Consider the following 26,686-nt stretch of genomic DNA (forward strand, 5'->3'; position numbering starts at 1 on the left):
TCCCTCTGGCTATTCGGTATTCAGCAGCACTCTGAGGAAAATTAAACCAGAATAGGACAGTTTCCAGGTGGCTTGCAAGTTGGTTGTTCCCACCAAACTCAAGGGAAGAAGTTAACCTTAAAGGGCTTCTCTGTCGTTGGAGTTTCAGGCAATTCGGACCTCCAGCAGGGCTTCACCAGTCATTCAGAAGTTTCAACAGTCCTCTTCCTTCCTCTCCAATTCATTTTTTTCGTTCCAGTGGTCAACTCTGCCTTCCAAGTCCCAGAGACCTGCTTTTAAACAGTTTTCCACCGTTCATTCCAGCCTGGCTGTCACTCACAGCAGGCTGGCTGTCCTTGTCGGACAGCCATCCAGCCAATCACGCCAGAGTGTATTCAGGTCTCCTAGGAGACTAAGAACACGGAGCTTCAGGCACCTCCCTCACATTCTGCCCACCCCACACACCCTTGTGCTAGAGGAGGGCTTTAGCATTGAAGCCCGCCAAAGGTTAACAAACAAAGGCACCAGACCTGTGTTGGAGCACAGAGAAACACAAGGAGGACCTTTCCTAAAAGAAATGGCGAAAATAGATGACCGGAGTCTGTTTTTACAGATAGGTCTTGGGCGCCATATTGAAAAACATGGCTGACCTGATTTTTAGCTACCGTTGTTAGCGGTAGGGAAAAATCACAGTAGTTGATCTAAACCACTGCCACCAGCCATTTAAAGTAGGAAAGGGTAACATTTTACTGTCCCATGAGTGTTTTGACTCCGGGGGCGGGGGGTGAAGCTAGGCAACCCCTCCAACAATGTGCTAAGGACGATAGTGTGTGCTGGGTCTGTAAATTTAAAGAGACATGAAAAGTGAATTTAACTTCACATGCTCTGGGAGACAGTAGTCAGTCCCAGAGAAGCAAGGACAGCCACCCTGCTGTGTGAGTGACAGCCAGGCTGGAATGAATGGGGAAAACTGTTTAAAAGCATGTCTGTGCGATTTGGAAAGCAGAGTTGACCACTGGAACGAATAAAACAAAAACGAGCTGATTAAAAGGTGACTGCTGCAACTCCTGGTCCACCGGTGAAGCCCTGATGCAGGTCCGAATTGCCTGAAACTCCATCAACAGAGAAGCCCTTCAAGGTTAACTTCTTCCCTTGAGTTTGGTGGAGCAACCAACTCACAAGTCACCTGGACACTGTCCCTATACTGGTCGAAATTTCTTCAGAGTGCTGTTGAAACCGGATAGCCAGTGGGAAGGATACCAGTTTGTGGTCTTTAAGGCACTCGCACCTAAAAACCGATGTTTTGCCAAGCTTGTGGCCTCTTACCGCTTTATTTTAAAGATATTGTGCAAACACGGTCCGGAAATCTTTTCGGCCAACCAAACTAAAGCCAACCAAAACCAACCCAATCCTAAAGCAAACCCAACTCAAACCCAACCCCAAACCCAACTCAACCCCAAACCCAAGCCAACTCAACATTAGCCAACTGCAACCCAACCCCAACCCCAACCCAACCGAAACCCAACCCAAACACAAGCCAAACACAAGCCAACTGAAACCCAACCCAACTGAAACCCAACCCAACACAAGCCAACTGAAACCCAACCCAACACAAGCCAACTGAAACCCAACCCAACACAAGCCAACTGAAACCCAACCCAACACAAGCCAACTGAAACCCAACCCCACCCCACCCAAACCCAACCTAAACCCAAAGCCAACCTAAACCCAAAGCCAACCTAAACCCAAAGCCAACCCAAAGCCAACCTAAACCCAAACCCAACACAAAGCCAAGCCAGCCCGAAGCCAAAGCCAAGCCAACCCCAAGCCAATTAAACCAAAAGCCAAGCCAAGCCCAACTCAACCATGTTAGAACTATGCAGATGGTAACAAAAGTAATCTACAAAATCAGCGATAAACAAGGAGAATACAATGCTAATTGACTGTCTCAGAATAGATGGACACAACTTAAAATCAACCTGGGCAAGACTGTAATCATGATTTCACCAGACAACCAAGGAAATAACCAGTACATCCTGTCATCTCTAGAAGTGCAAGTAATTGAGATAATTAAGCAATGCTTTTTCCATCTACACACAATCAAAAAGATTGTGTCATTCTACCCGTTAACACACAAAACATTGCCTATCCTCTCCCTCATGTCCAGGAAACACTAAAACCTCCAACTTTAGTATAGTAGTTTTTCTATGGAAAAAACGTTGACACCTTGAGTGCCCCATCGACGTCATGGGTGCTTTAGGCCGCACCAATGGGATATCTAGAGTATAGCTCCGTCCCCGTGGCTTTACCTCAGATTAGAACCTCTCCAAAAAGAGGATGTCCTAAGAGACTGTTTGACTGAAGGGGAAGGCTGCATGTGAATCCATGAAAAATACCAACGCTGGGCAAACAGTTACAGTTAAGAAGCTACTCCCTTCTCCAGCATTGGATCGGTCATGGATTCACATGCTTTGAATAGACTTTGTAGCAGTAAGAGCCTGGAGGTGCATAAAACGCAAACAGGACATAGAGGTAAGGCAATATGATCAACAAGAGAAAGCCATCACACAAGAAAACAGACGTAGAGCCAGAACCCTGGAAGCTGCGGGGCGTACCTTACTGGAACAGGCGTTGGAGCACCGGTCGTCCCACCTGTACGTCCTCAGCATGCTGTTCATTCATACAGTAGTGCCTGGTGAACATGTGGGGCACTGCCCCAATTGCTGCCTGGCAAATGTCTCTGATCAGAATGCCCACCCAGAGAGCCGCCGAAGTCGCCATGGACCTCGAGTGAGCCTTGGGAGCCAACTGTAAAGGTTTGTTGGATTTTGCGTGGCAGAAAGAAATGGTTGATGCCACCCAGTGTGCGATGCATTGCTTAGAAAAATCGGCCTCCCTTTATTGGAGGGGCCGAAAGCCACAAAAAGTTGCTTGGATGCTCTGAACGACTTTGTGCAATCCAGATAGTACTTCAAAGCTCTTGGCGTCCAGGGAACGCAAGGCTCTCCGCTGGTGTCGAAGCATTAGCGAAAAAAGGTGGTAAGGCAATAGCAGTATTCTTGTGAAAGTCCGATGGAAACTTCGGAATGAACTGCGAAATCATAGAGAGAAGAACCTTGTCCTTCATGAAGCGCATATATGGAGGGTCAATGACCAGAGCCTGCAGTTCCAATAATCGTCTGGAGGATGCAATAGCCACTAGAAAAATACCTTCCAAGTGAGATTTTATCGCAGCCGTTGACATGGGCTTAAACTGTGGTTTCATGAGCGCTGAGAGCACAAGGTTGAAGCATCAAATGGGGGAAAAGTCCTGAACAGACCCTAGAGGAAACGCCTAATTAATCTATCGCCGAAAAGAGGCATAGAATTCCTTTTTCACGTGAATCTTGAAATCGCCGCTAGGTGAATCTTGATAGACGAGATTGCGAGACCATGCTTTGCTAAAAGCAAAAGGTAACAAATGAGTTGACGTGAAACCCGCAATGGCTATAGGTGAGGTTGTTGAGAACACCAGACACAACGTTTTCCACTTACGGGCATATGAGTTGGTAGACGGAGCCCTCGTCACAGCCAAAATGCTGCGACAATCCTGAGATTATATTCACGTTGCCGAATTCGGATTGGTCAGGAGCCATGCAGCTAGGTTGAGGGAGCCAGGGGTGTGATGCCACACCATCCCCTTGTTCTGAGAGAGAAGATCCGGCTTGGAACCCAGGTGAAGGGGGTTGTCCTTCGCTACATGAAGGTCGGAGAACCAGGTCTGCCTGGGCCCGAATGGGGCCACCAGAATGATTATGCAGGGAAACCTGCAAATCTGAACTGTTTTCCTTATCAGGGGGAAAAGGAGGAAACACGTTGGCGAACATCCCCATACACGGAAAAGAAAAGGCATCCCCCTGCAACCCCTGAGTCCGATGAGGAACTCTGCTGGCAAAATGACGGCACTGCTTGTTCTCAGGGTTGGTGAACAGGTCCAAAGCGGGAGTGCCCCATCTTGAAAATCGACACATGGGAGTAGTTCAGTTGCCATTCGTGCATCTGAGAAGATACCCTGCTGAATCTGCCTGTATGCTTTGAATCCCTGGCAGGTGGAAAACCTGGATCGGATTCTGTGAGATATGGCCCAGTGCCATATGGTTTGTGCTTCCTGGGAAAGGAGACTTGAGTGCGTTCTCCCCTGCTTGGGCAGATAGAACATGGTTGTGATGTTGTTGTTGAAAAGCCTTACCACCGAGCCCAGGATGAGGGGAAGAAACCACTTGAGCACTCATTGTACCACTCTCAGCTCTAGGACATTGATATGCAGTGAGACCTATGTGGGAGGCCACTGGCCTTTGATTTGGAACTGGTCCAGGTGAGCACCCCATCTGGTCTGCGAGGCGTCGGTCACGATAGTGAATTGAAAATCCGGTTCCACCAGGGGCATGCCCTGCTTGATGTTGACAGGATGAGTCCACCATTGTAGGTCGTCTGCCAGCAATCACGAAATGATCACCTTGTCCAAACAGGAGCCCTGGATCTGGGACCACCTGGAAGTGAGAAATTCCTGCGCTGACCGCATAAAGAGACGGCAATTGGAAATGAGTAGGATGCAGGACGACATGGTGCCGAGGAGAGACATGAACGAGCGGACCGGGACCGACGTTCCTGCGGAAAAGGAGCCCACCAGAGACAAGAGCTTCTCTATCCTCTCCTTTGATGGCTTGACTTGATTGAGAGCCATCTGGAATTGCGCTCCCAGAAAGACCAACACCTTTGAGAGAGTCAAAGGATTTGCTGAAGTTGAGGGCAAAGCAGACATTGCAAAAGGAGCATTGTGGCGTTGAGACTCCGTCTGCTGGTAAATTGTCCCCCTGACCAACCAGTCGTCCAGGTACGGATAAACGTGGCATCTGTTTCTGTGGACGAAAGCTGCCACAGTAGCGAGACACTTGGTGAAAGTTCTGAGAGAAGACTTCAGGCCGAATGGGAGAACCCGAAACTGGTAATGGCTGTTGCCCACCATGAACCTGAGAAATGTTCGATGCCTTGGATGCATAGGTATGTGAAAATAAGCATCCGAGATCTAGAGTCTCCAAAAACTCCTCGGGTTGAACTGCCATTATAACGTTTCAAGACGTTAGCATCCTGAACTTTTGCTGTTTGATGTTCTTGTTGAGCCGTCGCAAATCTAGAATGGGGCACCTTTTTCCGTTGGTTTCTTGACCACGACAAACCTGGAATAGGTACCTTTTCCTTTCGCCGATGGGGGAACCGTCTTCATTGCCCCTTTTTGCAGCATGAGACCAACCTCCTGTTGCAAGATGTGAAGGTGAGCCCACAATGTTTTTACCGGAGGAATGGGGAGTTGTGGACAACTGAACTCCAACGAGGGGCTGTATTAGACTGCTTCCAGCACCCATCTGTCCGTTGTTATGGAACGCCACTTGTTGAGGTGGAACGCCAACCTCCCTTCCCATCTGACTGCCCATGTGGCAGTCATTGTTAACTTGCTCGGACAGCCTCTTTGTGAAGAGCAGGATCTCCTTTTCCTCTGACCTTGGTTCTCCTAGCTCTGTTGGGCGGCCTGGAAGTAGTAGGTGCTTCTACAGTATCCCTTGTCTCAAGAACCCAATAGACTTGCGTTTCCTGACATGCCACGAAAGGAGCGAAAGGGGTGAAAAGATCTTCTGCCCTGCTGGGCTGTAAGGGACTGTGCCGTAACATAGTCTGCTTTCATGTTTTTCAAAGCATCGTCGATCTTCTCCCCAAACAGATGTTCCCCCTCAGAAGGTATGTCCACAACCTTGTGTTGAACCTCCTGGCGAAAATCAGTGCAGCAAAGCCAAGCTTAACGATGCAGAACCACCCCATTATTAATCTGCTTTAACACCAGATCGACCGCAATGTTTATACTATGGTTCAATGCCTCCTCCCCCTCTCGCACCAGAAGCATAGCTTCCTTCCCCTGCTGCTCGGGCAGGTAGTCTAACAGTGGTGCCAGGTGGTGCCACATCTTGTGGTCGTACCTTGCCAAGATGGCCAACGAGTTGGCAGCCTTTACTGTAGTGGCTCTGACAGTGAGGACCATTTTATTGAAAGCATCCAGCTTGTGGTTCTCATTATCGAGAGGAGTAGCGCACTTGTGCTGGGTGCCAGCCTTTCTACTAGCTGCTGCAGAAACCACCGATTCCTCGGTAGGCTGCGACGTCAGGCACTGCGGAGTGGATTCAGGAGCCTTGAACTGAGGCCCTTGACCGCTGGCTCTGTAAACTGGTGTCTCATCGTACAGAGCCCCTCCTGCCATACGTGATCCAATAAAGGGATCAAGAAAACTGCCTTTCTCCTCTTCCCCATGTGGTCAAACAGGAAACAGTCCTTTTCCTCCTCTGGGATGAGACCAAATTCGTGAAAGGCTTTAGCCATCATGGAATGGAAGGCCACAATGTCATTAGGTGGAAATGGTTGGGCCAGACTACTCTGGGCATACAGGTCCGGGTCTGCATTCCAGGTGTCTGCCCTTCTGGGAGAAGAGACCGTGGAGAGTGACCTGCGGAGCAAGGTCTTGCTATCAATCATCAATTTCCCCTTCCTCCTGTTCCCTTTGAGAAGGACTAAAAACTCTAGGGCAAGGTGGAGGTGGTCTAGGCAGAGATTACCTTCTGCAGCGAGGTCCTTGGCTGCAGAAGGCAACAGAGGCATTCTGAGGAGGCACGGTAGGCAGGCTTAGCAGTACCGGGAACGACGGAGCCTGTGGTACCATGAGCCTGCCATCCAATTGCCCGAGGAGAGCTTGCAAAATAGTGAGCACTTGCATTGAGATCAAGGCGTGTGGGTTGACTAGAGGATACTGAGGCGGCACAGACTGCTCATGTGGACAGAAGGGAAGGCTGGAGGCCCAAAACCGATGGATCCAGGAAAGGTTGATCCGGGCCCCCTTCTTCGGCATCAGATTCCAAAACTGCACGCTCGTCATAGACTGGAGCCTTAAAGACAGAACGAATGGCATGTTGGAGTATGTCCTCGGGCAGTATGACTGGAAACCCTTCTAGAAGATTGTACTCCGTCAGCCACCTCGGAATGCTTCGAGACATCCCTGGAAGGCAGGACTCCCGCCAACACCTTGGGACGAACAGGTCCAGCAGAGGAAGTCTGCGTCGCCTGGGCCTTAATCTTCGTCACAGACGACGGAGCAGTCGTCGGCAGCCTGATCATCGTCGGGACAGCGGATGGCAGAGCTGTTGTCGCCGGTAGAGTCACTGATGAACCAGTTGGAGTAGTAGTGGACAAGCAATGAGTCGTAGATGCTGTCTGCAACCCCGATACCACCGTAGATGGAGAAGGCGGCTGCTTGGATGACGACCTGGACCTGTGCTTCGTCGACTCATGGCCTGAAGACGACCTATCGGAAGCTGATGAGTGCTGCTGGTCCTTGGCCCGAAGACCTCTTTGACGACGAGGAGGAAGAATAAGGCCTTGATTTCTCCTTCTATGATGATGAATACTTGCAAGCTGGATCAGCGGATTTATGCTGGTGTGAGCCCCTCTCCTTCGATTTTTCAGAGCGTGATGCAGATGTGCCCTGAGAAGGGGGAATTTGCGACCCCTCAACATTCGACAAAAGCTGTGCAGCAGAAGACTTTGTGGCTTTTTCAAAAGCAGATGAAGGCCTGGGTTCACCTGCATGTAGCCTCTTAGGCAGTGGACCTGGGTTTAGGTTGAAATGCTCTAAAAAAAAAAAAATGGTCGAAATGACCAAAAGTTCAAAAAATGCTACCACCAAAGGATCGAACACCAAAAGTTCGATCCTTTGGTGGTAGCATTTAATAAAAACAGGGGCTGCGGGGGTGTCCCCCGCATTGCCCCGCTCACTATACTTGATGGTATAGTGAGCGGGGGCTGCGTGACACCCCCACAGCCTTCTGTTAAAAAAAAGAGAAGAAAAGGACCCTGCAGCGCCGGTTCCCTTTCACAGAAGTGAAAGGGAACCGGCGCTGCAGGAACCAGCGTGAAGATTAAGGTAAGTGGGGTTTGTGTATGTTGGGGGTGTGGGTGGGGGTGTGCTGGGGGTGGGGTGCAAGTGTGTGCAAGTGAGTGTGCAAGTGAGTGTGCAAGTGAGTGTGCAAGTGAGTGTGCAAGTGAGTGTGCAAGTGAGTGTGCAAGTGAGTGTGCAAGTGAGTGTGCAAGTGAGTGTGCAAGTGTGTGTGTGTGCAAGTGTGTGTGTGTGCAAGTGTGTGTGTGTGCAAGTGTGTGTGTGTGCAAGTGTGTGTGTGCAAGTGAGTGTGTGCAAGTGAGTGTGCAAGTGAGTGTGCAAGTGAGTGTGCAAGTGAGTGTGCAAGTGTGTGTGTGTGCAAGTGTGTGTGTGTGCAAGTGTGTGTGTGTGCAAGTGTGTGTGCGTGTGTGCAAGTGTGTGTGCGTGTGTGCAAGTGTGTGTGCGTGTGTGTGTGTGCAAGAGTGTGTGTGTGTGCAAGAGTGTGTGTGTGTGCAAGAGTGTGTGTGTGTGCAAGAGTGTGTGTGTGTGCAAGAGTGTGTGTGTGCAAGTGTGTGTGCAAGTGTGTGTGCAAGTGTGTGTGCAAGTGTGTGTGCAAGTGTGTGTGCAAGTGTGTGTGCAAGTGTGTGTGCAAGTGTGTGTGCAAGTGTGTGTGCAAGTGTGTGTGCAAGTGTGTGTGCAAGAGTGTGTAAATTATCGCGGCTGTAATGTCCGAAAAAACAAAGTGTTCGAACTTTTGGTTATTCGAACACTTTGGTTTCGGTCATTTCAGACGCAATAATTTTGGCTTCGGCCAAATCACTGGGATTCGTGGACCTGTCCCCTTGGGAAGAGCCGACCTCCGAAGCTGGATAGGCACCCTCATTCAGCCAGCAAATCAAGTTCCTGTTTCTGTCCTTGTGGGTTTTTTGGGAGAACCCCTAACAGATGTTGCAGTTGTCGGACAAGTGATTTGGATACAAGCAGAACAGGCACTCCGAATGCCCGTCCCCGTCATACACATTCTCACACAGCATGAATTAAAACTTAATGGTACCTGGAAAACCACCTCTCTTAGACGAAAGACTGGGAAATGACAAAAGCCGACATGAAGAAACCGAAGTTTACACACAAAAAAAAGACATTCTCTGGAGAAAACCTGAGGTACTCCCAACAGTTTGGAAGACGGTTGAAATCTGAGGGGCAGCCACGGGGGCAGAGCTGCTATACTCTCGACGTCCCATTGGTGCGGCCTAAAGCACACAATGACGTTGATAGGACACTCAAGGTTTCAATGTTTTTTCCATGGGAAAACTACTATACTAAAGTTACCAAGGTTTTCCCAGCCTGACGAAAGGGGATAATCACAGCATGTGAATCCATTAAAGATCCTATGCTGGAGAATTCAGGATTTCTTCCGCAATGAATACAGAATGCAGCGGTCAGACTTCTCAAACTCTCAAAGAGACCACATCACACCAGTGCCAAGGATGTTACATGGGCTCCCAGTCAAAAAACAAATCACCTTCAAAACAATGTGCAAAACACACAGCAATCTATGGCCAAGGAGTGGAATTCATACATAAGAAAATCACCCATAAGCCAACTAAAACACTTCGATCCAGTGACTACATCAGCTTCGAACGTAAACCACACATAAGGGGAAAACATGGTGGATCAGCATTCTATTGCATAGCCGCAAACCTTTGGAACTCTATGCCCAGGGAACTACGAAATATGAAGGAACATCTAAAATTCAGAATACTCCTAAAATCATGGCTCTTCAGCTCCGAATAAGACAAAAACAAAATTAATAACTTGCACCCACCATGACACGAACACACAAAAGTAAAGGAGTGGTGAGTAGGCTGGACCAGACTGGAAGGCAGGGGAGGGGGGAAGAGTTCTGACTTGAACGGGTGGTTTTGGACCTCAAGTGTACCCATCCCGATAGAGGGCCAACGGTGGAAACAGGTGAGGGAGATGTGTCCCACTTAAAAACAGACCACCAAGGGTGAAACTAGTCACACAAAGGAATAGGGCTTGAAGCAGAAACCGGGGAGCCCACAGGCCGACCATGGGGCTCAGGGAACACACTAGACCCTGGCGAATCTCGTGAGGTCAGTAATTGCTACACTCAAGAATGATCGACAGGGGAAGGGATATGGATTGCATTTAGTCAGCAGTGTGAGGGTAAGAAATGTATTGCCTCTAACCATACTAAAAACACAAACATCTGCATACACCTCTCAAACGCTGAAGTAAACACAACCATACTGCTACAGCAGCACAAACCACACATACTTCACACACCACAAGAATGAAACAAATCACACATCTTGCCAACACCACATGATGGCCACCAACTGGAAATCACAACTATGCTCAGTGAATGGTTTATCTGAGTTGAAGCTGCCAACAGTACATCACAGCTCTCTTGCTCTTTTTTCCCCGCTCAAACCTAATAACCCCCTGCACCACTCGCATTACATATCCGCCAGAGCACCAAAAGACCACGAAGGTGTCAACAGTGTGCGGTATAAAAACCTTGAACAAAACGCAAACCCAATCAAACCTGGTTTTAGAAAATCTACCAATCACAGGCAAAGGAATCAGCCCTGTACGGATAAGATATGTGGGGGCTATGCCAACTACCGCCCCTTGTTTGCAGTGGAAAATAAGTTCCTAAAAAGAATACTCCTATTGCCCCAGATTATATCAAGTGCAGATGTATGCATGTAGTGCAATATTTGTCCTATTGACAAGGTGGCAGGCTTGAGACCTATGCACCTCTGGTTACGAATATTGGTCATCCCAGGCTTTAGCAAATATCAGGAAGCAATGGTGTATGTGTTGTCAGTCAGGTTTGGGCCAAAAATCCCCTGGTGTATACATGTTAAATAGTGGCTTGTACAAATGGGATTGCGTACTTATTGGGAAGAACCATCCACTATAACCAGGGAGTCAAAATCAAGAGAAAGAACGTCCTACTCCATTTATAAAAGGAGTATGATGGAACTTGTGTTATACTTTGGTTCATGGCCCAGATTTCATTGTTAATACCATGCTTGGTTATGAGATATACCTTGATGTAACCTTAACCACCTACACACAAGCTTTATACATTAAATTTGGCATAAATTGTCTACATTTTCATTTGTTACCTCTCGTTGGGATAGACCTATGGGTGCCAGCTGTCTCTTATGTGGTGCAGAGGTAGAAAGTGCTCTCCATTTTATACTTGAGAATTAGACACCTAAAACCGTTGTTTATATTGCATGGTATCCCTAGGACTCAAGAGGCCAAGCATTTCTGTAAATCAACAGCAACCATGGATGTGGTCTATTATGTTTCTAACTATGTTCATCAGGCCTTAATGGCAACCCTGGACTAATGCATTGGCAGTTTATAATTCTTCTGCACTTTATGATGTTTTAAGTGTTTCAACATGGACTGCAGTGTGATGCTGTAAAGGGCTATTTAAATGTGTGTTGGCCCTGGATTTTAATATGCTGGTATTTTGTGATGTGTTTGTACCCAATGACTTCGTCTGGGGCTATCGTGCCGCAGTTCGATACACTGGAAACATGCCTAAAAAATGGGCTTGGACCCCTGAAAACTCCTATACTTGCAACATTAAGTGAGAAAAAAAAATGATTTAGAGATTATATGCATTTTCGATGTTGATATATACAATATGCACTTAATCAAAATTCATTTTGTTAGTTCCAGCATTCATTTTTACCTTTAGAACATCCTGCCACACAATTTACTGAGGACACATCTTGAGCTATGAAACCATATTTGCTTGTCCATGCATGGGGGTAGGTGAAAGGCGAGAGATCTTTTTGTATTGGCTACAGTTTTTCACTCGGGTGATCAGAATTTCCAATAGTCTTTGTGCAAATGCTCAGAACGAATCTATGCTAAACTGCATGTTTGTTGACCATTCTGAGGGATTTCTCCAAACCTGTCAAATTTCTGCTGCTACAGGCAATTAATTTGTTTATAGAAGTATGAAAACATAAAACAATGTACCAAAAGGTAATGTGAGGCATAAATTGGATGAGGATTAGTCAGCACCTTATCAAGTAGATCTCGTCAAGAACCCCACTTCTGATGATAGAACTTTCCACGACCGCCTTAAGCAGACATTGCCATGGAACTCTCCAACCCTACCACACTCATGAAGGCCCATCTAAAGTAGCAGTAGGCAAGGTAGTGCCTGCTTATCTGCGCTACCCAAAACAAATAGTAATCAGAAGTCGGTTTTGTGCCAAAAATTAGCCTAATGCCACACTATCGTGGATTATACAATGAGTGTTTTTAATTGACAAAAAGCACAGAAACACTACACGCCAACACGTGTTTCAGCCCTCTCTGGGCCGTCCTCAGGGCGTATGTATATAACAATTAGGTATAACTGTTCCATAGACATATTAAAATACATTTGTCAAATGTTAGACCAAAGTAATAAGACAGCCAAAAAATTCATTTGAGTCAAAATTGGTTACATAGATCATGTAGTTCATAAAATGGAAAGGAGGAGTAGGGTGGAGGACAAAAGAAGGGGTGTGGGGAGAGAGAGGAGAGAAGAGAAAACAAAATGTTAAAATTAAAAAATGAAAGACTGAACATTATTATTAAAGGTTGTGCTTTAAGTAAAAGTTTGTTATCAACTTATAATTGCTATGTTGCCACATACTGTGTATTGGATTAGGTTAAAGAATAATATTTTTTATGTTAAAGAATATTATTTTGATTTGGTGAGGTCGTTACACCAGAAGGACGATCAATACTCCAATGTTATGCTGTTCCTACAAGTGGTTAATATTGCCAAATAAGTCTATAGGGTAGATTGGTTCGAGTCGAAAGATAGCTGCATTAAATATACATAATAGTATATTACCCATTCTATGGGGTGCTAGAGACTTGCATACAATAATTCCATCTAATAAGTGTATTAAAGCGCGTATCAACTCATAATGTTCAAGATTGCTTACCACTGAACAAAGTGCTGTTAAGCGTGATCTCCAAGAAGGTTGTGTGTTACTGCAAGTCTAATGTCCGTAAAGTACGAGCGTCATCTATTTCAAAAGAAAGCGGGAATGTTGTAAGAAACTGGTAGTACTTGCTGGTCGTAATGTAACCTTGTCTCTTAAAAAGGACAGAGACAGAGGCAGAGGCAAAGGCAGAGCGCTTACCATAACACGCCTGAATGCGTTCCTGCACGGTGATTTCTGCCTGCAGGCAGTGGCTCTCTGTGCGAAATGAAGGTGTGGCTGGTTGGGCCAATCGCTGTGCTGCTTTAACTAAAAAAGAGTGCGGTCATGTGACCGGGCTTCGTTCCCGTTGCTAAGTAACTAAGTGGAAGAAAGCTTGGTGAACGGAGCTGCACGTAGGTGCAAGCATTCTGTTTAAGGTCATTCTAAAGAAGGCCTGAGCTTTTGTGATTTGGCAGCCATTGACTTGTTGGGATTATCTATATGATACAAGTGCTATGTTTACAAGCTGCTTGTATTAAGGGAGAGTGAAGTCATGTGACCGGACTAAATCCCTGTTGCTAAGTAACTGACTGAAAGGAAGCTAAATAATCGGAACTGTACTGGTGTGCAGTGATACTGTTTGGAACATATACACTTAAGCGGTATTAGTAAGCATTGTCATATACTGTAAAGTGCGGTGACAACGTTGTGAAGCTAACATAACCTGTGTAAGTAGTCTAGTTTAAGAGGATGTATTGGCACACCTTGTTTGTTATAAGGTGTCTTTGAGTAGTCAGCCATGTGAGGCATGTGAGAGAATTATACTAAAGTTATAGTATAATTCCTTTATTTAATGTGAAAATAAGTTACATATACGTAGTTTATATGGGTCTTGCCAATAAATTAACTAATAGAGGTCATCCATGAATTGTCGTTCTGAAAGCGAGATCAAAAAGCAGCAAAGTGATTAATAATGTATAATCAGAGTCATTTGTATAAACAACTCAAACTAAGGAAAAATTTTTAAAAAACATATATGACATGTTATGGTATCCCATATTAGCATGGGTATGTACTTGGCTGCTGAGTACAGAGAAAGAGCAAAAATCAATATCCAATAGGTAGCATGGGAATTGGGTTTAGGGTTGGATCTATTGATGTCCTCTAAGGTGTAACAACTTGTTCAAAGTCTAAGTATGTGGTAATACTCTTATGTGCCAAAATAGACTTTAGTTAGATCACAAAAAAACATTGAGTTCATGTTCTTGGTTAAGTCCCATTTGAATACATCTTAATCTGCAAATCATGCGGGCCTCCGCTTGTCGAAGAAGAAGTTGTCTGTTTCCCCCTCTGGCATGAGGTTTAATGTGTTGCAGTCCAACAAATCTAATTTCACTCTTGTGTTCCATTTGATGTTCTTTTTGCCAGTGGGTTGCCAATGGTAACTTGACATCTTGACTGTTGAGGTTTCCTAGATGTTCTCGGATTCTGATCCTTAGTTCCCTGATGGTGCTGCCCACATAAACTTTCTTACAGACACAGATGATACCGTACACTATGTATTTAGAGCGACAGTTGATAAAGTCCTTGATTTTCGTATTCAAATTTCCTTGACAGATAAATTCTTGAGTAGGTGCCAAAGCATATTGACAAAAATTACAGGTCCCACATTTGTGGAACCCTATAGGTTTGAGACTTTGCGTCAGCCAATTCTCCTGTCTGCTGAAACCAGGTTGCATGAAAGAGGGACATAGTAAATTTCTAAGTGTTGGTGCTCTAGAGAAGATTATTCTCGGTCTATGTGTGATGTAGGTTTCCAAGTCTGGATCAAGTTGTAGAATGTTCCAATGTTTATTAAGAATATGGTAAATGAATTTCGAATCACTGCAATATTTCGTAATAAAGTTCACATGTGATGGAAACCCCTCAGGTTTTTTGCTTTTGGGCTGGGTGAGTAATGAAGGTCTAGTAACCGTTTTGACACCCTTGAGTGCATGGTGGATATTAGATTTGGTATAACCTCTTTCTTGGAACCTGGTTCCTATAGACTTACATTCTGCAATGAAGTGTGAATCTTCGCTACAGTTTCTCCTTGCTCTAAGTAATTCTCCTCGAGGAATATTTTCAATGCAGTTTCTACTATGACTACTCTTGGCATGTAAAGTCGAGTTAACTGCTGTAGTCTTACGAAAGGTACTAGTTTGCAAAGTTTCATTTGTAATATAAATTCTGAGGTCCAAGAACTCTATTTCAGTGGTGTCAATTTTGCCTGTGAACTGAATTCCAAATTGGTTCTGGTTAAGATATTGTATAAACATTTGAAACTGCTCGGTTGTGCCTGCCCAAATTGCAAAAATATCATCGATATATCTTTTCCAGACCGGTATAAGGTCTATGAATGGGTTGTTTTGAAAAATATGTGAGTCTTCAAAGAATGCCATAAAGAGGTTTGCCAATGCTGGGGCATATTTAGCGCCCATAGCTATCCCCTTTGTTTGGGTGTAGTAGTCTTGATTGAATATAAATTGGTTGTGACTGAGAGTGAACTCGACAAAGCTTTTCAGCATTTGTACATGTGTTGTGTGCGAGGCAGAATGCAGCCTAAAGGAATGGTCCAGAGTTTTAATCGCTAATGCATGTTCAATTGATGTGTACAGGGCAGTAACATCTAGGGTGACTAGCTGATAATGTGGTTCCCAAGAAATGGTATTAAGAATTTGTAAGATATGAGTAGTATCTTTCAAAAAAGCTGGAATTTTGGGTACAAGGTCCTTGATGCAAGAATCAATATAGGTTGCTAAGTTCTCTGTGGCTCCTCCTTGTCCGCTCATTATCGGTCTAACTGAAGGGAGATTATCAAATTGTTTATGAATCTTGGGTAATAGATACAGAGTAGGCATGAGTGGGGTAATATTGGTGAGAAACTGTTTCTCTTCATCCGTAAGCATCCCCTGTTGGTACCATTCTTGAATCAGAGTTTTGAGTTCTTGAACTGTCTAATGTCGGATTTTTCTTAAGTTTAAGATAGCATCCTGGTGTATTTAAATGATCTTGAGCCATTTTGATATAATCTAGTTTGTTCAGGATAACAATGTTTCCCCCTTTGTCCGCCTCCTTAATCACTATTGTATTGTCATTCGATAATTCCTTAAGAGCTTGTTGTTCAATAGTGGATAAGTTTCTTTTCTTACTAAAGAAACCTTTATATTGACCATCAATGTATTGGTGAATATCCCTGGTAATAGATCTGTAAAATACATCTATAATATTATCACCTACAGGTGGGGGCATGAATTTGGATCTGTTCTTGTGTTCCACCATATCCATGTTGCGTTGGTGTATCCCTAAGTCTCGTTGGATATCTCTGATTGATAGCGTAATGTCTGTGGTAAGGTTCGCCAAAAGGTGAACATTTTCAATCTCCTGTATACTCTTGCTACTAATAGGTGGTAGTATTGCCTGTTGTTGGTAGTACATGGGTTTATTGTGAAAGTATTTTTTCAATTTGAGTTTCCTAATGAATTTGTAGAGGTCAATTTGGACCTCAGTCATATCAGCTTTGGAGCTGGGTGCAAAGGAGAGGCCATAATTGAGAACATTGATTTGTTGCGGTGAAAGTTGTTTGGACGAAAGATTAATGACTAGGTTTTGAGAATTGGTCTGGGTTTGGATGGTTTGAGACTTGATCTGGTAAATCTTTTCCTTATGTCTCCGGTTCCCTCTACTCTTGGCTCCTCTTCCTCTTCCTCCTCTGAAGTTGTGGGGTTGGTTGTCATATTTGGGCCTAAAGGGAAAGATTTCTGAAACCGTACGTACTTGTAGTTAGTGATGAGATTTTGAGCGTTGCCCTTTTTAAATCTCTTAATTTCTGCCATAAAGCCTCTTCTGTTATGACGTTTTTCCTCAACAGTGAGGGCCTCATCTAAAATTTCTAACCCTCCTGAGCTTGATGCTGTGGGTTCCTGATCAGAGTCAGGATCTGATGTAGCCGGCGATACATTGGGAGTTTTTATGTGTGTTTGGTCACCATCATATTTGGCCTGAAATGTGTACACTCTATCGTTAATATAATCACGTTCATCACGGTAAAATTTTCTGAACTTCCTCATTTTAATATCATCTTGGTACTCTTCTAAAATGTTATGCATTTTCTCATAATTACTATCTTTAGAGGTTGTTGGACTGCAACACATTAAACCTCATGCCAGAGGGGGAAACAGACAACTTCTTCTTCGACAAGCGGAGGCCCGCATGATTTGCAGATTAAGATGTATTCAAATGGGATTTAACCAAGAACATGAACTCAATGTTTTTTTGTGATCTAACTAAAGTCTATTTTGGCACATAAGAGTATTACCACATACTTAGACTTTGAACAAGTTGTTACACCTTAGAGGACATCAATAGATCCAACCCTAAACCCAATTCCCATGCTACCTATTGGATATTGATTTTTGCTCTTTCTCTGTACTCAGCAGCCAAGTACATACCCATGCTAATATGGGATACCATAACATGTCATATATGTTTTTTAAAAAATTTTCCTTAGTTTGAGTTGTTTATACAAATGACTCTGATTATACATTATTAATCACTTTGCTGCTTTTTGATCTCGCTTTCAGAACGACAATTCATGGATGACCTCTATTAGTTAATTTATTGGCAAGACCCATATAAACTACGTATATGTAACTTATTTTCACATTAAATAAAGGAATTATACTATAACTTTAGTATAATTCTCTCACATGCCTCACATGGCTGACTACTCAAAGACACCTTATAACAAACAAGGTGTGCCAATACATCCTCTTAAACTAGACTACTTACACAGGTTATGTTAGCTTCACAACGTTGTCACCGCACTTTACAGTATATGACAATGCTTACTAATACCGCTTAAGTGTATATGTTCCAAACAGTATCACTGCACACCAGTACAGTTCTGATTATTTAGCTTCCTTTCAGTCAGTTACTTAGCAACAGGGATTTAGTCCGGTCACATGACTTCACTCTCCCTTAATACAAGCAGCTTGTAAACATAGCACTCGTATCATATAGATAATCCCAACAAGTCAATGGCTGCCAAATCACAAAAGCTCAGGCCTTATTTAGAATGACCTCAAACAGAATGCTTGCACCTACGTGCAGCTCCGTTCACCAAGCTTTCTTCCACTTAGTTACTTAGCAACGGGAACGAAGCCCGGTCACATGACCGCACTCTTTTTTAGTTAAAGCAGCACAGCGATTGGCCCAACCAGCCACACCTTCATTTCGCACAGAGAGCCACTGCCTGCAGGCAGAAATCACCGTGCAGGAACGCATTCAGGCGTGTTATGGTAAGCGCTCTGCCTTTGCCTCTGCCTCTGTCTCTGTCCTTTTTAAGAGACAAGGTTACATTACGACCAGCAAGTACTACCAGTTTCTTACAACATTCCCGCTTTCTTTTGAAATAGATGACGCTCGTACTTTACGGACATTAGACTTGCAGTAACACACAACCTTCTTTGAGATCACGCTTGACAGCACTTTGTTCAGTGGTAAGCAATCTTGAACATTATGAGTTGATACGAGCTTTAATACACTTATTAGATGGAATTATTGTATGCAAGTCTCTAGCACCCCATAGAATGGGTAATATACTATTATGTATATTTAATGCAGCTATCTTTCGACTCGAACCAATCTACCCTATAGACTTATTTGGCAATATTAACCACTTGTAGGAACAGCATAACATTGGAGTATTGATCGTCCTTCTGGTGTAACGACCTCACCAAATCAAAATAATATTCTTTAACATAAAAAATATTATTCTTTAACCTAATCCAATACACAGTATGTGGCAACATAGCAATTATAAGTTGATAACAAACTTTTACTTAAAGCACAACCTTTAATAATAATGTTCAGTCTTTCATTTTTTAATTTTAACATTTTGTTTTCTCTTCTCTCCTCTCTCTCCCCACACCCCTTCTTTTGTCCTCCACCCTACTCCTCCTTTCCATTTTATGAACTACATGATCTATGTAACCAATTTTGACTCAAATGAATTTTTTGGCTGTCTTATTACTTTGGTCTAACATTTGACAAATGTATTTTAATATGTCTATGGAACAGTTATACCTAATTGTTATATACATACGCCCTGAGGACGGCCCAGAGAGGGCTGAAACACGTGTTGGCGTGTAGTGTTTCTGTGCTTTTTGTCAATTAAAAACACTCATTGTATAATCCACGATAGTGTGGCATTAGGCTAATTTTTGGCACAAAACCGACTTCTGATTACTATTTGTTTTGGGTAGCGCAGATAAGCAGGCACTACCTTGCCTACTGTCCACTGTATAGAAGGGATGCCGAGAAGTTACCCTTCTACGCTCTGCTACTGCTGCTAATGTCCCACTTTCATACCAGAATATTGTTTTGAGTGAACTAATAATACTGTGTGCGCAACTACCCACTCCAGGGATTCACTTCTCGGTATTTTTACCCCATCTAAAGTAGCCCTCACAAAGATCCAGTGGTAGGCTTTACAAGAGCCCCCTTCCTTACTATAGGACATGCCACTATCCCTGAATTAGGCAGTAATAAGGGAAGCCACACAAGTAGGCCCTGCCAAGGATGTGCCAAGATTCATATTACATAGTGCTGCAAGTATTTTCTCGGTTTTTGGAGCAGTGGATCAAGACTACTGCATCTCTAATGGGAAGGGACACCAAACAGGAATAAGAGGCAGAATTAAAAGTTCTGCAAGTACTGTCACACTATTGTGAAGTGCAGTATGCTCTGAAGCGGAGGTCCACAAGTCCAGTAGTATCCGCCATGAGCCACTAGCAGGCAGGAGGGCTAGAAACCGGTCTGATCTGAGCCAGTAAGGGAAGACCAGATGCTATAAGCCAGCATAGTTAGTGGGGGAAGAACAGCCATAAGCTCAGACCCAGAGCCATCACATAGTGTCATGGAGGACAACGTGGACACAAAGCAAGAGGAAGAGCCATCCAGTCTGGATGAAGAGTGGGGAGGAGCAAAAGGCAAGAAATGCAGAGACAAGGGTCAGATAAAATGAGGCAAGATGGTGAGGGTGTCGAGCACCTGGAGAACAAACCACTGGGGAACAGATGAATTGGTGGGAGCCAGTACCAGCCAAGTTACAGGAGGGGGTAGGACTGAATATTCCTTTTGCAAGGGAGAAATGCCATATTACATTAAGATCCTTTCAGGAGGAAGAGGGCCACAAAGAGAATAAGAATGAAGGCAGAAATGCCACAATATTTTAAGTTCTTTAAAGAAAGAACAGGTTAGGAATCTGGCCTATTGAAAGTACAAATGCTATATTAAATTCGTTAACACTGGAAGAAGGGTGTTACCAGAACATGGACTGAAATAAGGATTTAATAAGCAGCAGCTAAAATAAGCTTATGTGCAACTGGAATCACCCAGCATGCAAGAGGGACGTCTGGGGATGTAGAATCTCGTTCATAGACAAATTGGAAATGTTAGTTCTATACAATATGCACAAACCTTTTGGTCAACATATGACACATTAGAGGACTTCTGCTTATGTTCCAGTTCACCTTTATACATATTTCCAAACATGCAGAGTTAATATCAACATATTATAAGTCGTGTATACCACGGATGGGATAAGGAGTCAAAAGTAGCTCTTCGTGGCTTTGTGTGGCAAGTTAATCAGGCGCTTCTAGGCCACAAGCAGAGGCTAAACTGCTCTCAGCAATTTCAAACCCGGCAGTAGAGGCAATGTTAATAGAAGGGAAAGCCTGATTACTGAGAAAAAGGGAGCTACATTAAAACAAACTATGCCATGGTCCAACCTGAATTCCAGGAGAGTATTGGAGATAAAGAGTAGTCAGGAGTCAGATTTATCACAAGGTGTTTATGCCACAATCATGGTGACAATTGTGTAGTGGAAACGATATCCAGATGTCAAAACAAATTATGTATGGGAACTGTAGTTCTAATATAATCGTGAGACTGAAGACAGTGGAGATTTGGGAACTACAAAGACCTCCAAAAAGATTGATTCGCAAAAAGTGGATGTAGGGAAAAGTAGTGACAACCACCGCCACTCCCCGACCCCCAAGCCCCTCCCAGAGAGAGTGGGAGCACAAACAAGTGCATCTTCGGCATTGTAGTAACAAGAAAGCAAGCAATTGTGAGGCCTGGCAAGTGCTTATTGAGGAACCCAAGTGTCAAGATGTGAGCTTTGGCACCTGATAAACTGTTTCTTAGTCCAAGGTCCTGGTTGGAAGGCTTGGTTGTCCGCTGGATTGGGGGTAAGCAGAGGGGAAGGCCTCATCATTCCAGGTTGTGGCTTGAATAAACAGATATCCGAGACAGAAGAAATTCTCAGCACCATGAAACAGTTACCCACAATTAACATGGTAAAGGGACAGTGCAAACACTGGACATGGGTGACTGTATAGTCAAGGGAATCGGCAGAATAAAACCATACAAAAAAGGCAAGGATGGGCCAAGAAATAAGCAAGGGCTCATGGCACAAAAAGGGAACAGAAGGCTGGAAACATTAAGCAAGGACTGGCAAACAGAAAAATAGGACAAGGTAAGGTCTCCAGTAGAGACAGAGAAAGTTGCAATGCACAGTCGGGTCAAAGGCATTTATTGCAGCTCACATGAAGCTACGGCAAAAGACCAAACATACCTCTATGCACATCCAGAGAACAGAGCGCTCAGTCATGTGCGCAGAAGCGGAAATGGCAGTCATCACGCGAGTAAAACATAAGAGGTGATGGCTGGAAGGTTTAGAATTACTCCTAACCTCTGGCATTGCTCTGGGCAACCCTGCAAACCACCATTCCTCACCTGCCAAGCCATTACCAAAGGGGAAACACAATGCAAATCATAGTCTGTCGTACCCTAAAAGGCGCAGTCCTGCCCGAACTGCTGGGTCACATCCCCTCTGCACAAGACAAGCATCCCCAGACATGTTTCAGCCCTTTTGGGCCTCATCATTGAGTAGCAGCTTTGGCTCTAGGCCAAGCAGGCAGGGGACCTCGCCTGGGCAAACCCGTCCCACTCAGGGTGACTATAGCAACACACAAGAGGTGATGGCTGGAAGGTTAAGAATTCCTCTTAACCTCTGGCATTGGTCCGGGCAACCCTCCAGACCATCGTTTTTTGCCTGCCACCCACCACAGAAGGGGAACGACCGCTGCCATCATGTGAGGACACCGCCAAGGCAGAAGGAGCTGGACTGGCAACAGGTAAGTTGCCAGTACATGGGCCTGGCTAAGGTCCCACTGCTACGGCCAGCACCCACCCAAAATAGGGGCCATGAAAACACATACTACAAGAAAGCAAGAGGTTGAGAAACACAGGAATTGTTCCTTTAAAAATACAATTACCACAATCGAGCAAATTGGAGGAAAAGTATAGAGGCAGAAAGATGGAGTTTCAGAAAGTCTTTGGTAACAACTGCAAGCAATGAAGGGTCAAGAACGCTACATTAGGGCTCCTCATCAAGAATGATAATGTGCCAAAGAGAAGAATGAGAGGAATGGCCAATTCAAGAATGCAGTGGAGATTAACCACACAGTACGTGAACACCAGTGTTTGAGAACCAAGAGCACAACATCCTGATAATTGTAGTGAAGAGCAATTGCAGAGCTGTTGAGTCCTGATTGATCCAGAGCCAAGCCCACCAACTGGGTTAAAAAGTTAATAAAGCCACTTGGACTTGTAATAATCACAGCTTCTTAATTACATGTACATCACAGATAATCAGTGTAGCTTCTCCAAAGCCAGTCTAACTAGCCCTCATCAAGAAAGTAGCAGTTTACAAGACGTTTGCACACAAACTATCTCTAGCCTAAATATACTAGCTCCATGGACTGAATAGGAAGCCAGGCATGTGACAGTAGGTCCATTCAACCTAGTGCTGGAAATGGTCAAAATAAAATGTACTCTGGGAACCCCTCCTCCTTGAGGGCTGTAACAAATTTTTGGATGTCGTCCCTTCTCCCATGGGGTAGAACCCTTTTCCTGTGGCCAGGGCGGTGCGGCCACAGTCCAATAATCCCCCTGGGGGTGGTGCACCATGGGAGGAAAAACCTTCAGAGGATGAGGGATGACGCCCCAAGGGAGACGCAGTATATTCCTACCACTGTCCCAGCTCCATCACCCTCATACCATCTTCAGAATCCTGGAATCTCTCAAACTTCAATGTATGTGAGCAAAGTACAACTTTATCCTCCCCTAAATAGTACCAAGAAGAAAAAGAAAAGTCATGAAACCTTAGAGAAATGTACTGAGACAAAGATGCTGAGTGTGGACGAGCAACCCATGGAACAGTGAGCAGACCAGCCTATTCAATCTAGCAGAAATAAATGAAAAAAAGGAAAGGACGACTTTTTACAAGGAGCAATTCTCCCTGGAAGAGCCGTGAGGAAACACACTGTCTGCCACAGACTGGGAGAAAGCCGGGAAACCCAGGAAAAAGCAGAGACCTCCAGAGACAGACCCGAGACAGAAGGGAAGGCAGGCTGGCGGACGCAGACAGGTGGTCCTGTAGCTTGGGAAGCGCAATAGCTTTCAGTAGGATGGTTGGTGCTGCAGAGCCGTTGGAACTGTGGAGCTGCAGCAAACCAAATTAAGCCTCACCAAGCACCACAAGTCCGCAGCTAATGGAGGAAGCTGGGAGAAGGCGTACGCCCTTGCGAACTAGGAAAACAAGTACGCAGAGGGGCAGAAAGACGCTGGGAACCAGAGAAGGTTTTGGCAAGCAGAGAAATAGCCCGAACCTAGGGTCTGGGACCCTGAAAAGCAGAGCAAGTGGGGACAAGCAGAGAAGGGGGAGAAATACCCCCCCCCGCCCACTGAGTTCGGGGTCTGGGGAGAAATAACCTGAGTTTGGGGTCTGGGACCCTGAAAGTAATACTGAAGAAACTTTCACACCTAGGATAATATATGGCAGTGCTTGGCAGGAGAGTAAACCAAGCCTACCTAGAAGGAGAAGTATCGAAGACTAATGAGTCTGGGACTCGCACCCATAACAGAAATACATCAGTTGCTCATCCTCCTAGTCAGAGTACCTGAGAGAAAGGTGAACCAGGTAGGCTGTGCAATAGGTAGTACTTTGCATGAGAGTACACCAACTCTACCTAGAAAGATCTGTTGAAACCGGGGGAGTCTGGGAATCGCAACACTAGAAGGACAATTATTACTCCTCTTCATAGTCACAGTACCGGGGACAAGACTGAACCCGGTTGGCTGTGCAAAGGAAGGGAAACCTGGGGAATGGAGACAGCCCCTGGGATTTGTGAACATTGTGGTAAAGCTAAAAGAAGGGAGACATTCTCTTGGCTCATCAAGGAAGTGGAAAAGAAACCAGGGGAAGAGAGTCATTCCCCCTGCGACTTGTGAACACTGAGAAGTCAAGAGAATGCAGGCATTCTCTTGACCCCTGTGGAACTCTGTTCACCATTTGGAACTTTGTTTTATGATGTTCGAAAGCAACTATGAATGGCCTGCTGACAGGACAACCCCTTTGCACATCAGATGGAGTGGTTAGTGTGAAGGCTAGAGTTAGGAGTTTTGACACAATGGTGGATTTATCTTTATTTTGACATCCTGACTGACCATTTGAATTTATTGTTGAGGCAGGGAAACCCCTCTTAGCGTTCGGGCAAATGAGGTCTTTCCCCAAACCTACTTTAACTTAAACAAAAGTCTGTAAGCAACAAAAATGCCACCAGCGTGTCGATCTCTCACTACTGCTGCTGCGTTGTGAGGGTGAAGCGAGGGGTGGGTCCGAGAGGCATGGCCCCCAATCTAGGTCACACAACCCAGTAGCTCTTCATGTAACCCAAGCCTGGCTACTTGTATAACAGCAAAGAGCATTTTGGGAACATAAGAATACCCACACTTTTACATTTTAAGCATGTCAGATAGTGAATCAGCAAGAACGCCTTTTCAGCAAATAATTGAAGTTGGACTGCTCTTTTCATTGGTCACAAAACTGACCCTAAAAAATAAAAATAAAAAAAAAATCTGCAAATCTAAAAACATGTATACAAATTACGACATGTCTAAGAGAATTTGAGGCTTTGGCTATTTCTGAATTCAGTCTGGCTTGCAAATCCCCAGAAGAGATGGGTGCTCATGGGTGAGAGTTGGGCAATAGGTCTGGGAGTTTACTGTGCTAGACAAAGGACACTCCTGCAGAGCTCAAGCAAGACAAACTTGGTCATCGCTCTGCTCAGACTTGTTCCGGGCCATTTCCTATCCTGATTCTACCAGGCATTGTGCAAAATCTGCGGTAGGCAACTGGGTGACATTATGGTGGAGGTATGGTATTCTTAATACAGACCAAGCTAGGCACTGGAAAATGAGTTCAGCCACATAAGTGTTCGGGCCTCAAATCGCCCAACGGTGTATATTGTCCAGTCCTAGGTCCCTTGATTCATGGAAGCTGAACACCGCAGAGGCACAAGGGCGTTTGGTGAACTGATTTAGCTCCAGCTGAAATCACCCCTGGGAGAAAGGGCAAGTGGAGAAAATTAACAGATTCAGGTCTTCTATTCTTGTGGAATCTGCAGAGGACGAGAAAACATAAGATTCCCAGTTTATGACTATTCTTTTCTAAAGTACTCACCCGGATCTAAAGAACCACTAGCGCCTGTGTTCCTGCTCGAAGAACTGTGAGGGACACAACTTCTTGGTTTAAGTTGAAGCTACACAACTTAAAAGAATATTCAGAAAAATATAACTTTTATCTACTAACTCTTCACCACCTTTGTGTTTAACTGAAGAATTTCTTTCATTATTTCCTGACTTTGAATGTATTCCTACTTACTAATTTAGCCGAGTAAAATCCTATACTAAACTATCAGTAGTGGTTTTTACCTAAAAACTATTCTGCTGCGTCAACCCTAACAAAAATATTCTACCTTCAAATTGTTCTCCTGAAAGGTTCCAACGGGTTAATGCAGTCTCCGTCCTCTGCAGAAGAAAACAAACGCTTCACTGCTTCTAAACAGGTCACTGACTTGATCGTCTGGTGGAGCTGGGAGTTACTGGACTGCACATACATGCTTCTGTAATGTCCAAATTAGATGGTACTCCCCTCCAGGCAAAGCAGTCTGCTTCCTTCAATGGAGGGACACTATCCCACACCATCACACAAGGCCCAATGTCACCAACAGCAGACAGGGAGGCACACCGGGGTGCCAACAGCAACTAGGTGACTAAGATCTAAGAACAGGAGGCAGGAACAACAGAAACAAAGTAAGAAAGGCCTTTCACATCCGAAGGGTGAAGGGCCATCGGCGCCAGCCGGCAAGGCGTGCATCCAAGCATCCAGACAAAGGACAAATGGCATAGCTTCAGGCTATGTATTACGAATATAAGGAGAGGCAACGGGGGGATGGGGTGGGGCTCAAGTCCTCGGAACGGAGCACCAAAAGTCATCCTCCGAACGCAGGAGACAACATTTCTTTTCCTAGAACCCACCCACCCAGAAGGAAGGAGAATAACGAGAAAGAAAGAAGCAGAGAAAAGACAACGAACGCTGTTCGCAAAATTGTGGGAAGAAGATGGCGGCACCGGCCAGGCGGACACCCTTTGACCCATGTGCCCAAAACAGCAACGAGAGATGAGACGTTTTATTAGGAGTGTAATTTTTAAAAAAATTACAAATATGTTTTATGATTTATGTATGTGCAATAGAATCCACAGCCTTTTTTTATTGCGAACACTAAATCCAATGTCTCAAGTCATCTGTGGGGCAAACCCAAAG

General features: G+C 44.7%; 1 protein-coding gene across 1 annotated transcript in view; it reads right to left on the reverse strand.

Moving 5' to 3' along the window:
- Positions 1-26,686, reverse strand: part of LOC138580499 (protein spire homolog 1-like) — a 1,163,133-nt gene that overhangs the window by 306,701 nt on the left and 829,746 nt on the right. The gene's annotated exons all lie outside the window — the stretch shown is intronic.

This window comes from Ambystoma mexicanum, chromosome 3p (assembly GCF_040938575.1).
Source record: "Ambystoma mexicanum isolate Mex_15411 chromosome 3p, UKY_AmexF1_1, whole genome shotgun sequence".
In the NCBI taxonomy this organism is placed as follows: domain Eukaryota; kingdom Metazoa; phylum Chordata; class Amphibia; order Caudata; family Ambystomatidae; genus Ambystoma; species Ambystoma mexicanum.